The 12146-nt window shown below is 45.7% G+C and overlaps 1 protein-coding gene across 1 annotated transcript in view; it reads right to left on the bottom strand.

Annotated features, from left to right (window-relative positions):
- Nucleotides 1-12146, bottom strand: part of SACS (sacsin molecular chaperone) — a 77612-nt gene that overhangs the window by 39563 nt on the left and 25903 nt on the right. The gene's annotated exons all lie outside the window — the stretch shown is intronic.

Below are 12146 nucleotides of genomic sequence, written 5' to 3'. Positions count from 1 at the left end.
AGAACTAGCCCTTTCCAGGGCCTCCGTCTCCTTCAACCCTAGGAACTTGTGAGTGTCTGGAGGCATCTCCGGATGAGATCGACGGGGGCCTCTTGGGCACCAGCGGAGAAAGAGGCAGCCGCAGAACCGTGCCTCCGCGCTTTCGTTTCCTGTTTGCTTTTAAGGCACAAAAGGACGATCGATCGATTCAGTTTCCTGCTGGACTGCCAGCTGGAAAGCGATAGATGAGAAGGCACGCGGTCTTAACTCGGCAATATTGTCTTCTGTTGTTGTGGCCTGTTACCCATCGCACCTGCAAGCTCCTTGAAATCAGAAGCACGCTCTCAGAGTCGATGGACTCGCCCCCGAGTTACCAACGTGGCCTTGCCATTTGAAAGTGTATGTGGCTTTATGACCCTTCAGAACATGTCCTTTCTTCGGGCTAACTTCTCCTAGGTGTGGATGAGACACGTTGCAAAAAAAAAAAAAAGGCAACATCTACTAAGGCAGCTCAAAGACTCTGTCGTGAACACGTAAACTTATGTGCTTCTTGTTTAAATACACTTGGTAGAATTAAATTTTCATGTTGACCCCAAAGATGGTATTAATTACTGGCTTTCAATTATACTTCCCCCCCACACACACCCAAGAAATATTACTCAGAACTCATTATCAGTAATAAAGATACAAAACACCGCTACAGCTGTTCCATCCCTTCCTTCCAACCATATTTAAAAGTGAAGTTGCTGTAAATCATTCAGGTCTTTCTCTGCTTGGAAAGTAAGCTTGTTCAATCAATCAGAGGGAGACAGGCTAATGCAATATAAAAATCAGGTCAGAAAACTCTAATGGACAAATTCACTTCTTCAATCAGATAAGATGATAGAAGCAAGTGTATCAGACAGAGTGAAACTGGTATCATATGCTATGCTCATATGCAGAATCCTGATACAAATGAACTTATTTACAGAAATAGGTCTTAGAGAAGTAACTTATGATTACCAGAGGAGAATGGTAAAGGGGAAGGATAGATTGGAGTTTGGGATGGATATGTACACACTGCTATACTTAAAATAGATAACCAAAAAGGACCTACTATATAGCATGGAGAACTCTGCTCAATACTCTGCAATAACCTAAATGAGAATTTTAAAAAGAATAGATACATGTGTATGTATAACTGATTCACTTTTCTGTATACCTGAAACTAACCCAACATTGTTAATTGACTACTTGTGCTTAGTTGCTCAGTCGTGCCCAACTCTTTGCCACCCCATGGACTGTACCCCACCAGGCTCCTCTGTCCATGGGATTTTCCAGGCAAGAATACTGGAGTGGGTTGCCATTTCCTCCTCCAGGGGATCTTCCCAACCCAGGAATCAAACCGGGGTCTCCTGCATTGCAGGCAGATTATCAGCTGAGCTACCAGGGAATACTGCAATATAAAATAAAATAAATTTCTTTAAAAGAGTATCAACAAGTAGAATGTGAGCTCTCATTCCTCTGCTAAAGTGTCACAGCATGCACGACCCCAGGACAAATCCTTCACACCTCAATCCTTTGATAACCCCCTGGTCCCTGATTTTCTTAAGTGTCTCCTAGGGAGCCAGACAAACAGGATGTGGTGACAGAAGAATATAGATGCACAGTGAAGACTTGAGAGACAGAGAAATGACCTGAAGGGAGAGGGTTTCATAAGAAGCAAAGCAGATTTGGCTGGGGAAGGAGGCTGATCACAAAAAGCTCTGAATATCTGGGGTTCATAGTATGCTTGAAATACACTTTAAAGGATTAGTCAGCATGGGGAATACACATCTGGAACTCAGCAAGGTGTCAAAGGTAAGGATATAGAGTAGGGAATCATTCATTGAACCAGTGAGTATTTATTCAACCTCTCCTGTGTACTAGATCAAAGTGTTAATCACTCAGTCGTGTCTGACTCTTTGTGACCCCATGGATTGTAGCCCTCCAGGCTCCTCTGTCCATGGGATTCTCCAGGCAAGAATACTGGGATGGGTTGCCATTTCCTACTCCAGGCCATTTTCCTCACCCAGGGATCAAACCCATATCTCTTGCGTCTCCTGCATTGGCAGGAGGGTTCTTTACCACTAGCACCACCTGGGAAGCCCACAGACATTTCTAAATGTCAGGAATACAGCAATGAACGAAACAGAGGCCCTATCTCATGCTGACGTTTTGAGGAAGGAAGACAATGAACAAGTGGACAAATGATATTAATTCACATCACGAGGTCATCCTGTTCTTTTTAAGTGAGGGGAGGGACTCAGGGAAGTACAGGAAAGGACAGGAGAGGCACTAGAGTGGTTGGAGACCTCCCACCCACGACCCGGCGAGCAGATGCCTGGGTAAAGCAGAGGGAGATGACCTTATGCAGACAGAACCTACAAAGGGGGACAGAAAACCGGGGCAGCTCGTGCTCCCTCCCCTTTCACCTGTATTCAGTGTCGTCTAATTCTTTTCCCTCTCCCAGTTCTCTCTCTGATCCATGTCCCACCCAACACAAACACAGGTTTGCAATTACTGTGTCCTTTCACTGATGGCTTCATGGGGCCTGGAAGAGGTCGTCACACAGAATAGGTGCTCAGTAAATACAGAGAAAGGAAGGAAGGACCGAGAGAGGGAGGGAGAAGAGAAGGAATGAGTAAATATCTGGAACATACAAAGAAATGGAAACTCAAGCATTATTCATAATTCGAATACCCACCCAAATGCTAATGATTTTATACACTGCCATAAATGTAAGGGTTTTTAATATAATGGTAATTACACCATGGACAAATAGTATTTTTCAGTGTTTTTATCATGGTGGAAACCTCATATCTAATAACTTCCTGACTTTCCATTGCGAAGAACTATCTTAGGCTACTTAACCCAATGAATACTTACATGGGTATTTTAATTTTTCAGAAGTGTACAAACTTCAATGAATATCTGTTCATGAAACATCACCATTATGTATGATAAGAAGGAAATTTGAAAAATATATTCTAGGGATGTTAGAGAAGTGTGAAAGTCGCTCAATCATGTCTGACTCTTTGTGACCCCAAGAATTCTCCAGGCCAGAATACTGGAGTGGGTAGCCTTTCCCTTCTTCAGGGGATCTTCTGGACCCAGGAATCATACTGGGGTCTCCCACATTATGGGGCAGATTCTTTACCAGCTGAGCCACCAGGGAAGCCTTAGGAAATGTTAAGCTGAGCCTTAATGCTTTTATCAAATGCAGAACAACAAGAAACCAGAGCTTTCAGTCCCTCCTTTCAGGGTAAGTCCAAGGCAGTAAGGAAGGGGGATCGCGGGACCACCCTCTGAGCCTGTTTCAGTCGTGGAGACGGGCAGATAAAGCAGTTAAAACATGATCGCACATATTGGACTCTGCAGGACACAGAGAACAATATTCCTTCTCATGACACCTGTTTTAACTTGCCCTGGTGCTTCCTTTCTCTTTCCCTGGATGACACACCTGACACAACACGGACCCCAGCCTCCCCATCACTCTTAGGTGATGAAAATCTCCTAGTCCCTGCCAAATGTGGATTCATTTCAGTAACTGAAAATCCTACCCAGGGTCATCGTCAAAAAACACCAGTCCAGGGCTTCTCTGGTAGCTCAGTGATAAAGAATCCACCTGCCAATGCAAGGGATCTGGGCTTGATCCCTTGCTGCTGGGAAGATCCCACATGCTGCAGAGCAACTATGCCGTGCACCACACCAGTGAGTGTGTGCTCCAGAGTCTGCGAGCCACAGCTATTGAGCCCAAGTGCCACAAATACTGAAGCCTGCGTGCCTAGAGCCTGTGTTTTGCAACAACAGAAGCCACCGCAATAAGAAGCCTTCACACAGCAACAAAGACGCCCCCTGCTCACTGCAAGCAATGAAGAGCGCAGCCATTGTTGTTGTTTAGTCGCTGAGTCGTGTCCGACTCTTTATAACCCCATAGACTGTAGCCCACCAGGCTCCTCTGTTTTTGGTGTTCTCCTGGAGTGGGTTGCCATTTGCTTCTCCAGGGGATCCTCCCTACCCAGTGGTCAAATCTGCATCTCCTGCATTGGCAGATTCTTTACCAATGAGCTACTAGGAAAGCCCATAAATAAATGAATCTTAAAAAAAAAAAAAAACACCAGTCCAATCCAGTGTAAAAATTTGTAAATTTTTATTGTGGTCCATTCTCAGCCTCACACTGCAGTTTGGAAGCATAGCTCCAGGCTGAGGTTAACTTCCCCTGAAACAACTGCTTCATGATTTTACGAAGTGGAATGTTCCCAATTGCATGTCTTTGATTCAAGGGAAACAATTAATTGGTTCCTTCTGCAGAATGCTGGCCAGTTATAAAAAGACAAAAGTGTAACAAATCATTATTCCCTTGTTTCATGAGTCAGCAGAAGACTATTTGGCTTGGAAACAGAAAGATGACCATATTGTGGGCACGTGGTTAAGTGAAGTCCTAAAGGATGAGTAAAACCATAAGGCAAGCAGAGAAAGGAAGACGGTGTCTAAGGGAGAGGAAACAGGACCACAAATTATGGAATAAAAATAGCCATAAAGCTGAGGAGTTTCTACAGTTGCCTTTAAAAGGGTCAGAGGGTAAAAGTCATGCAGAGCATAAAAAAAAATAGAACCATGTGGTCATGAAGCCTCTACACCATGTATGTATGGAGTGACTGGAAGGGCATGGGGAGTCCCCTTTAGATTTTAATCAGGTTAGGTGATCATAGCTACATGTTACAAAGACTCCTCAGGCACCAGAACTGAGGATGACTGAAGACAAGACTTAAGAACAAAACCAAGAACAAATGGTCTCTGTGAGATTAACTAAAATGCTTCAAGAAGGGAATCAAGAGTGCCAAGTTGCTGAAGTGCCCCCAGGACTTGACAACAAGGAGACCACTGTTGACTTAGTTCTTTGCTCCAAAACCTACGGGGATCTGTAGGATCAATGGTCAAACTATCCAGTGTGGCATATAAGGCTCATCATAGTTTCAGTTCAGTTCAGTCACTCAGTCGTGTCTGACTGTTTGTGACTCCATGAATCGCGGCACGCCAGGCCTCCCTGTCCATCACCAACTCCCGGAGTTTACTCAAACTCATGCCCATCGAGTCGGTGATGCCATCCAGCCATCTCATCCTCTGTCATCCCCTTCTCCTCCTGCCCCCAATCCCTCCTAGCATCAGGGTCTTTTCCAATGAGTCAGCTCTTCGCATGAGGTGGCCTAAGTACTGGAGTTTCAGCTTCAGCATCAGTCCTTCCAATGAACACCCAGGACTGATCTCCTTTAGGATGGACTGGTTGGGTCTCCTTGCAGTCCAAGGGACTCTCAAGAGTCTTTGCCAACACCACAGTTCAAAAGCATCAATTTTTCAGCGCTCAGCTTTCTTCACAGTCCAACTCTCACATCCATACATGACCACTGGAAAAACCATAGCCTTGACTAGATGGACCTTTGTTGGCAAAGTAATGTCTCTGCTTTTTAAAATGCTATCTAGGTTGGTCATAACTTTCCTTCCAAGGAGTAAGCGTCTTTTAATTTCATGGCTGCAGTCACCATCCACAGTGATTTTGGAGTCCCAAAAATAAAGTCTGACACTGTTTCCACTGTCTCCCCATCTGTTTCCCATGAAGTGATGGGACCAGATGCCATGATCTTAGTTTTCTGAATGTTAAGCTTTAAGCCAACTTTTTCACTCTCCTCCTTCACTTTCATCAAGAGGCTTTTTAGTTCCTCTTCACTCTCTGCCATAAGGGTGGTGTCATCTGCATATCTGAGGTTATTGATATTTCTCCCCCATCAATTCTTCATAGATTCTTCTGTAGCCACCCTGCCAACCCTGATACAGTCTGTGTCCAAGATCAGCTGATACTTAATATGCAGCACTCATGAAATACTCACTACATGCCAGGCACCTACTAAAAGCCTTGTGATTCAGCTCACTCAGTCTTCCCAGCCACCCCGTGAAGCACATGGAGACCTCAATTTCAAGTAAGGAAAATGAAAGTAAACATCTTACTTATAGTTCTACAACTATGAACGGAAGAGCCTGAATTTGAACACAGGAAATGCAGCTGCAAAGCCCCAGCACTGTTCAGTGTTAACCTAGTCAGTCAGTCAGTTCAGTCGCTCAGTCGTTCCCGACTCTTTTTGACCCCAAGGACTGCAGCACGCCAGGCCTCCCTGTCCATCACCAACTCCCAGAGCTTGCTCAAACTCATGTCCATCGAATCAATGATGCCATCCAACCATCTCATCCTCTGTCATCCCCGTCTCCTCCCGCCTTCAATCTTTCCTAGCATCAGGGTTTTTTCCAACGAATCACCTCTTCACATCAGGTGGCCAAAGTATCGGAGTTTCAGCTTCAGCATCAGTCCTTCCAATGAACATCCAGGACTGATTTCCTTTAGGACTGACTGGTTGGATTTCTTTGCAGTTCACGGGAAACTCTCAAGTGTCTTCTCCAACACCATAGTTTAAAAGCATCAATTTTTTGGCACTCAGCTTTCTATATAGTCCAAGTCTCTCTGTTAACCTAGTATTTACAAAATGCGGTCACTTCACACTCCCTGGTTTTCCTCACGGGCTCCACCTGCATTGTCCCACCTGCCTGCATCCTTCAGTCAGCCCTCTCTTTCTGATAATCCCTAAGTTGTAGTCCTAGAATCACTACTTCCTGAACCTTTCCTGCACTCTTCAGTCTGGTTCATCCTGTATAACCTGTACGTTGTACATTCACACTGGTACTAAAATGCCAATCACATTTCTGTTCATCATATTTCATTTCTATTCATTGCAGTGCATGTCTCTTTGTACCTTAAGGGCCTAGAATTAATAAATGTTACTCAGATATTTAGAGTTAAATGAGTGGCTGCATATAAATGAATATTCACTCCACCCCTAACATCTGTCAGCAAGGTTTTATTTTGGGTTTTGTTCTGCCCAAGATGCTTTTGGTTGCAAATAACTGATTACCTGACTAGCAGTAGCTAAACCAATAAGGGTTTGTTTTTCTCACAGCGCAAAGGAAGGTTACTCTTCTTCAAGATTAGCACCCCAGTGACATGGGGACCTCCCCTCCTTCCCATAAAGTGACTAATACAGCTCAACATTTCCACATTCAATGAAGGAAGAAGGGAAAAGGGAAGACTCCCACCCTGTCTATTTTATGGGAAAAGTAGAATTTCCCGCGCACACTTCTGTTTCTCTCTCATTGGTCAAAATTCTTATCACATGGACACCCCGTAGCTGTGAGGAAGCTGCAAGAAAAGTGAACACAGTTGTCCCTGGGTATGGGGGGCAGGATGGAGGTAGATTGGTTCCAGGACCCCCATGGTTTCCAAAATCCTTGGATGCTCAAGTTCCTTGTATAAAAGGACATAATATCTACACATATCTGTGTACTGTAAATCATCTATAGGTTTACCATCTGAGCCACGAGGGAAGTCCCTAATTCTTCTACAGATAATTCAAACATAATTTTGCTGTGTAGATTAGAGCAAAGCTTTAGGCTGAACCAGCAATCACTCATAAATTCTATATAGGTTATGTATAGTACCTACTACAATGTAGACACTCTGTAAATAGTTGCCAGCCCATGGAAAATTTAAATTTTGCTTTTTTGGAACTTTCTGAAATTTTTTTTCTAGTATTTTGAACCTATGGTTGGCTGAACCCGCAGATGCAGAACCTGTGAATACAGAAGGTCCATGGGTTTATCTAGCCTTCCAAACTTCTGTGGTAGGTTCCAGCAAGAGAGATGGAATTTATGAGTGATTGTTGGTTCAGCCTATAGCTTTGCTCTAATCTACACAGCAAAGTTATGTTCGAATTATCTGTAGAAGTATTAGGGACTTCCCTCATGGCTCAGATGGTAAAGAATCAGCCCGCAATGTGGGAGACCCAGGTCCTATCCCTCAGTTGGGAAGATCCCTTGGAGACGGGCATGCAACCCACTCCAGTATTCTTGCCTGGAGAATTCCATGGACAGAAGAGCCTGGTGGGTTACAGGGTATGGGATCGCAAATGGACACAACTGAGTGACTAACACATACTTTAGAAGTGTTAGAAAACAGCATAACTGGTAAGATTATAAAAGCCTGAGTACTAACACATCAAGGCACATTTTCTGAAGGATTAGGGGTAATGTTCTGTGCCCCTCACCTTTCTCTGCCTTGGGATGGGAATTGGGGCAGATTCTATGGTTTTTCTGCTCACTAACATAACCACAGTTCTGAGGTCTCTTTAAGTTATACAACATGATTTCACTTCTATAATTGGAACAAATCCAGCCAAAATCATTATATAAAATTTCAACCTTCAATCCTCATGCAAAGGTCAGCTTTCTCCTCACTGAAGCCATCAGGACCCCGCACTAGAGCAGGTGGTCAAAGGCTGCCGGCCTTTGAGGGGAGCAGGTGGGGGTCTGCTCTCTCCCTGTCCCCCAAATAGTCAGCTGCGATTGACCCCACACAGACCAAAGTCCTGAGACAAGAGAGGAAGAGGGTGGGCTGTTCCTCCTTGGCCAGGTGGTCCTGAGCCCCATGGCTCTGGCAGGGGAGTGAGTTCACCCTCTCTCTTCTTACCCCCCTGTTCCTGAGTGTCTGTGTTTGATAAAGCTCTCCCGTTTCAGCTTTCCATCAGATCGCCTGACCTTGAAGGAACACGGAGAGTCCACTGTCTCAGGCGAGGTTTGCTGGTCACACAGGCTTTCTCTCCAGACTTTCCCAGGGTGCCCAGCACCTGTCCTCTACCCTGTGCAGCCGCCACTGCTGGTGAACATCCTAAAAACCCTTTAAAAGGGTGAGTTTCATGATATGTGAATTATATCTAACATAATAACAACATTGTAGCTGATGCGAAGCAAAGACGTTCCCCGCACACTGTGCGTGAACCCCTCTGGGGTGAACGTGGCTCCCGTGATGCTCCTGGTGGGTCCAGTGGTTTGTCTACCTAACTGTCTTCTGAAGATGCTCTGGGCCTTTTCCAGAGTGGTCGGAACTGACATCTTTGCCCTCAGACACATACATGAACAAGATGAAATATAGACTCCTTAGGAGAACATGCGAGTTCTACTTTGCACACTCATCCACACCCCACCCCCTCACCTCACCAGTGTACTCTCCCCGCCTCCCACCTCCCCTTCCGGGCTCTGCTCCAGCCCCATCAGATCAGCTCCCCTGCTCTCTCATGTGGCCTTTGCCTGTGACCATCTTCCTCCTCCGATGTCCTCTCCTCCTTCAGATTTGGGAAGCCTGCTGCCTCACAGGGTGCCATAGCTACGACCGAGCCTCGTCCCTACCTGCCAGCTGACTTACCCTGTGTGTGTCTACTCCCTGGGCTCACAGACCCCAGGCTCTGCCATCGAAGCCTCACACAGAGTGAGCCTTACACAGAGGACCCAGTCTCCAACCAGAGACGCCGGTGGCCCAGGCACGGCTTACCCTGCAACCACGTTCAATAACCAATCAGTCAGACCAGTGACAAAACTTCCCTTCTCTTCGTGCCAGTGTAGACGCAGTAGTTTGACTTCTATTTTTAGTTCCATTCAACATGCTTTGGGAAATGATGTCATGTTTCTGAATTAATGTTCCTGCCTTTGCTCCTTCCAAAGAAGGCAATATGCACCCCCTAGAGTAAAAGTAAAAACTGTTCAAGTTTTGAGAAGACAGGACTGTACAGGCTTTACCCGATGCTTTTGAATCTGTTGTTAATGTGAGAGATAGTTGTTGAGTTGCCAGAAATCCCAGATTGTTCATACATAACTGTGCCAAAGCCCCATTACCCAGGAAGAGGCTTAAGTGTAGTCATGCTTCCGAACGGCAACAGGGTACCCAGAAAGAACTTCGCATTAGAAAGGGAAAAGTGACTCAGGCCCTCAGATTTTGTCAAGGTGACACACCTTGAGCTGTCTTAGCCATTTCAGGGAATAATAGAACCATATGTGGCCTTTGAATTCCTCTTCTACTTATGATAAACTCTGATGAAACATCCTCTCTTGGAACATTTTATAGAAAATACAGGGACAGAGTGAGCTAACTATGGCAGTAAGTACACTAAAATGAATGTACCCCATGCTAATAATTAGAGTGTTTTAATGGAGTCTTGCCCTAGACACAATAATAAGGAAACTTTTCAACATAAACCTATAAAATGTTCTGTCATAAAAATTGATTACAATGGACATAAAAAAGGAAATGGTATGAGCAACGATACCATAATATACTCTAATACACTTCTTCCTTTTTTGTTTCTTCCAGCTATTGATATTTTTCTTTTCTTTTAGGAAATTAATAATTTCCCTTCTGTTTTGCCCTTTATTTTACATGTTGCTTTCTTCACTCTCCACCTGTCTCCAACACCCGCCACCCCCTTGAAAGTGAAAGTGAAAGTCACTCAGTCATGTCCAACTCTTTGCAACCCCATGGACTATACAGTCCATGGAATTCTCCAGGCAAGGATACTGGAGTGGATTGCCATTCTCTTCTCCAGGAAATCTTCCCAACCCAGGGATCAAACCCAGGTCTCCCACATTGCAGGTGGATTCTTTACCAACTGAGCTATCAGGGAAGCCCTCTGCCTCCTCGTGTGCAGATGAACTGATGGTCAGATTCTCGGCTCTCACACCTGTCCATGGGAGGGATGTCTCCACTCCGAGCTCACTGCCTCACCTGTAGGACCCTTCCTTGGGGTTATGGGGAGGTAAAACAGGCTATTGCTGACCTGGGAGGGTCACATGTATTCATACAATAAAAATGCATGACAACCGGTATGCCCTAGGCACTGGCACTCTGATTAAGGGGCACAGTCCCAGGGGGGTATGTCCCTCTGTCCGGGGGGTGAGTCTGCTCACGGAAACAGCAATCAGGTGGGCACCGTGAGAAGGAGGCCTCACACCCTTCTTGTCACCTTCATCCTTCCCCGTGCCCTCCTCTCTGGCTCTGGAGGTCAGTGCCGGAAAAACCATGAAGCAGGCCAGTGTGTCTCAGGTCCCATTCAACCTTTGATCTGAACTTCACCTCCTCTCCTGACACGCTCTGTGCTTGTATCCACTGCGTCCCCAGCTCTGCTGAGCTCAGTAAACGTAACCCCATCCTGGGTGCAGGCTCTCTGCCAGGGGCTCAGAAATCAGACAGATAATGATCTTAATAACAGCTCCACTGCCCATTAGGAACTCAACGGCCTGTGTGCTCAGTCACTCAGTCTTGTCCGACTCTTTTGCAACCCCATGGACTGTAGCCCGCCAGGATCCTCTGTCCATGGAATTTTCCCAGCAAGAATACTGGAGTAGGTTGCCATTTCCTCCTCCAGGGAATTTTCCTGACCCAGAGCTCAAACCTGCATCTCCTACATTGGCACTCAGACTCTTTACCACTGAAGCTCGAGGACAGCCAAGACTGAAATGTTGCAGAAACATCATTTCGACATAAAAGGGACAATGCTAAAATAAAGGCAAGCTGCTGAGTGCCACAGCATGGCCTTCCATTAAAGGCTTTCCTGGACAAGCATCACAGTCAGGAAAGAGACTGCTCTCCTGGGTGACCCTCTGTCTGGACCAAGGTCTGGTCTTCTCTTCCCTTGTTTCTCTCCTCCTGAGTGTACCCAGGCTCAGCTCCCATCAGCTGTAACCTTCACACCCCGTCCAGGCACACCCCTCCTGCTCACCAGGACCCCCTCCAAAGTGGCCCTGGGCCTCCATTCTGGTGCATTCCCCTGTGTTCCTGTGTGTTTAGAGATATCATTTATTTTTCCTTCCATCTCTTTAACCTTCTTTGGAGAAGACCACACACACAGGGAGCTCCCAGCCAGCCCTCCCCCTCCAGCCCGAAGCACTGCACTCTGACCCCACTGCTTCTTCCCCCAGTGGCTCAGCAGCCACTTCCTGGCTCTCAAAGGGCTCTATTTTAATTTCTACAGCAGTGTGGGCCCCAGGATCAGAAGGCGGGGAGGTGCGTCACTCACTGCCTCTGAAATCCCATCACCAAGACCGTTGTTCACTTAAAACAGTCATTGGGATGTGAGAAATGGAAAATCATGCACAATAATAATAATTGGTGTGGCTAATGAAACACTTCCTAGGCACCAAACACTTGTCATTTAATCTTCACTAAAATCCTATGAGGCATGTTTCTTCCTATTTTACAGATGAAAAGGAGATTCAGA

The sequence above is a fragment of the Cervus elaphus genome, chromosome 30 (genome assembly GCF_910594005.1).
Source record: "Cervus elaphus chromosome 30, mCerEla1.1, whole genome shotgun sequence".
Lineage (NCBI taxonomy): Eukaryota > Metazoa > Chordata > Mammalia > Artiodactyla > Cervidae > Cervus > Cervus elaphus.
The sequence above is the reverse complement of the archived record's forward strand: the minus strand, read 5'-3'. Positions and strand labels throughout refer to the sequence as shown.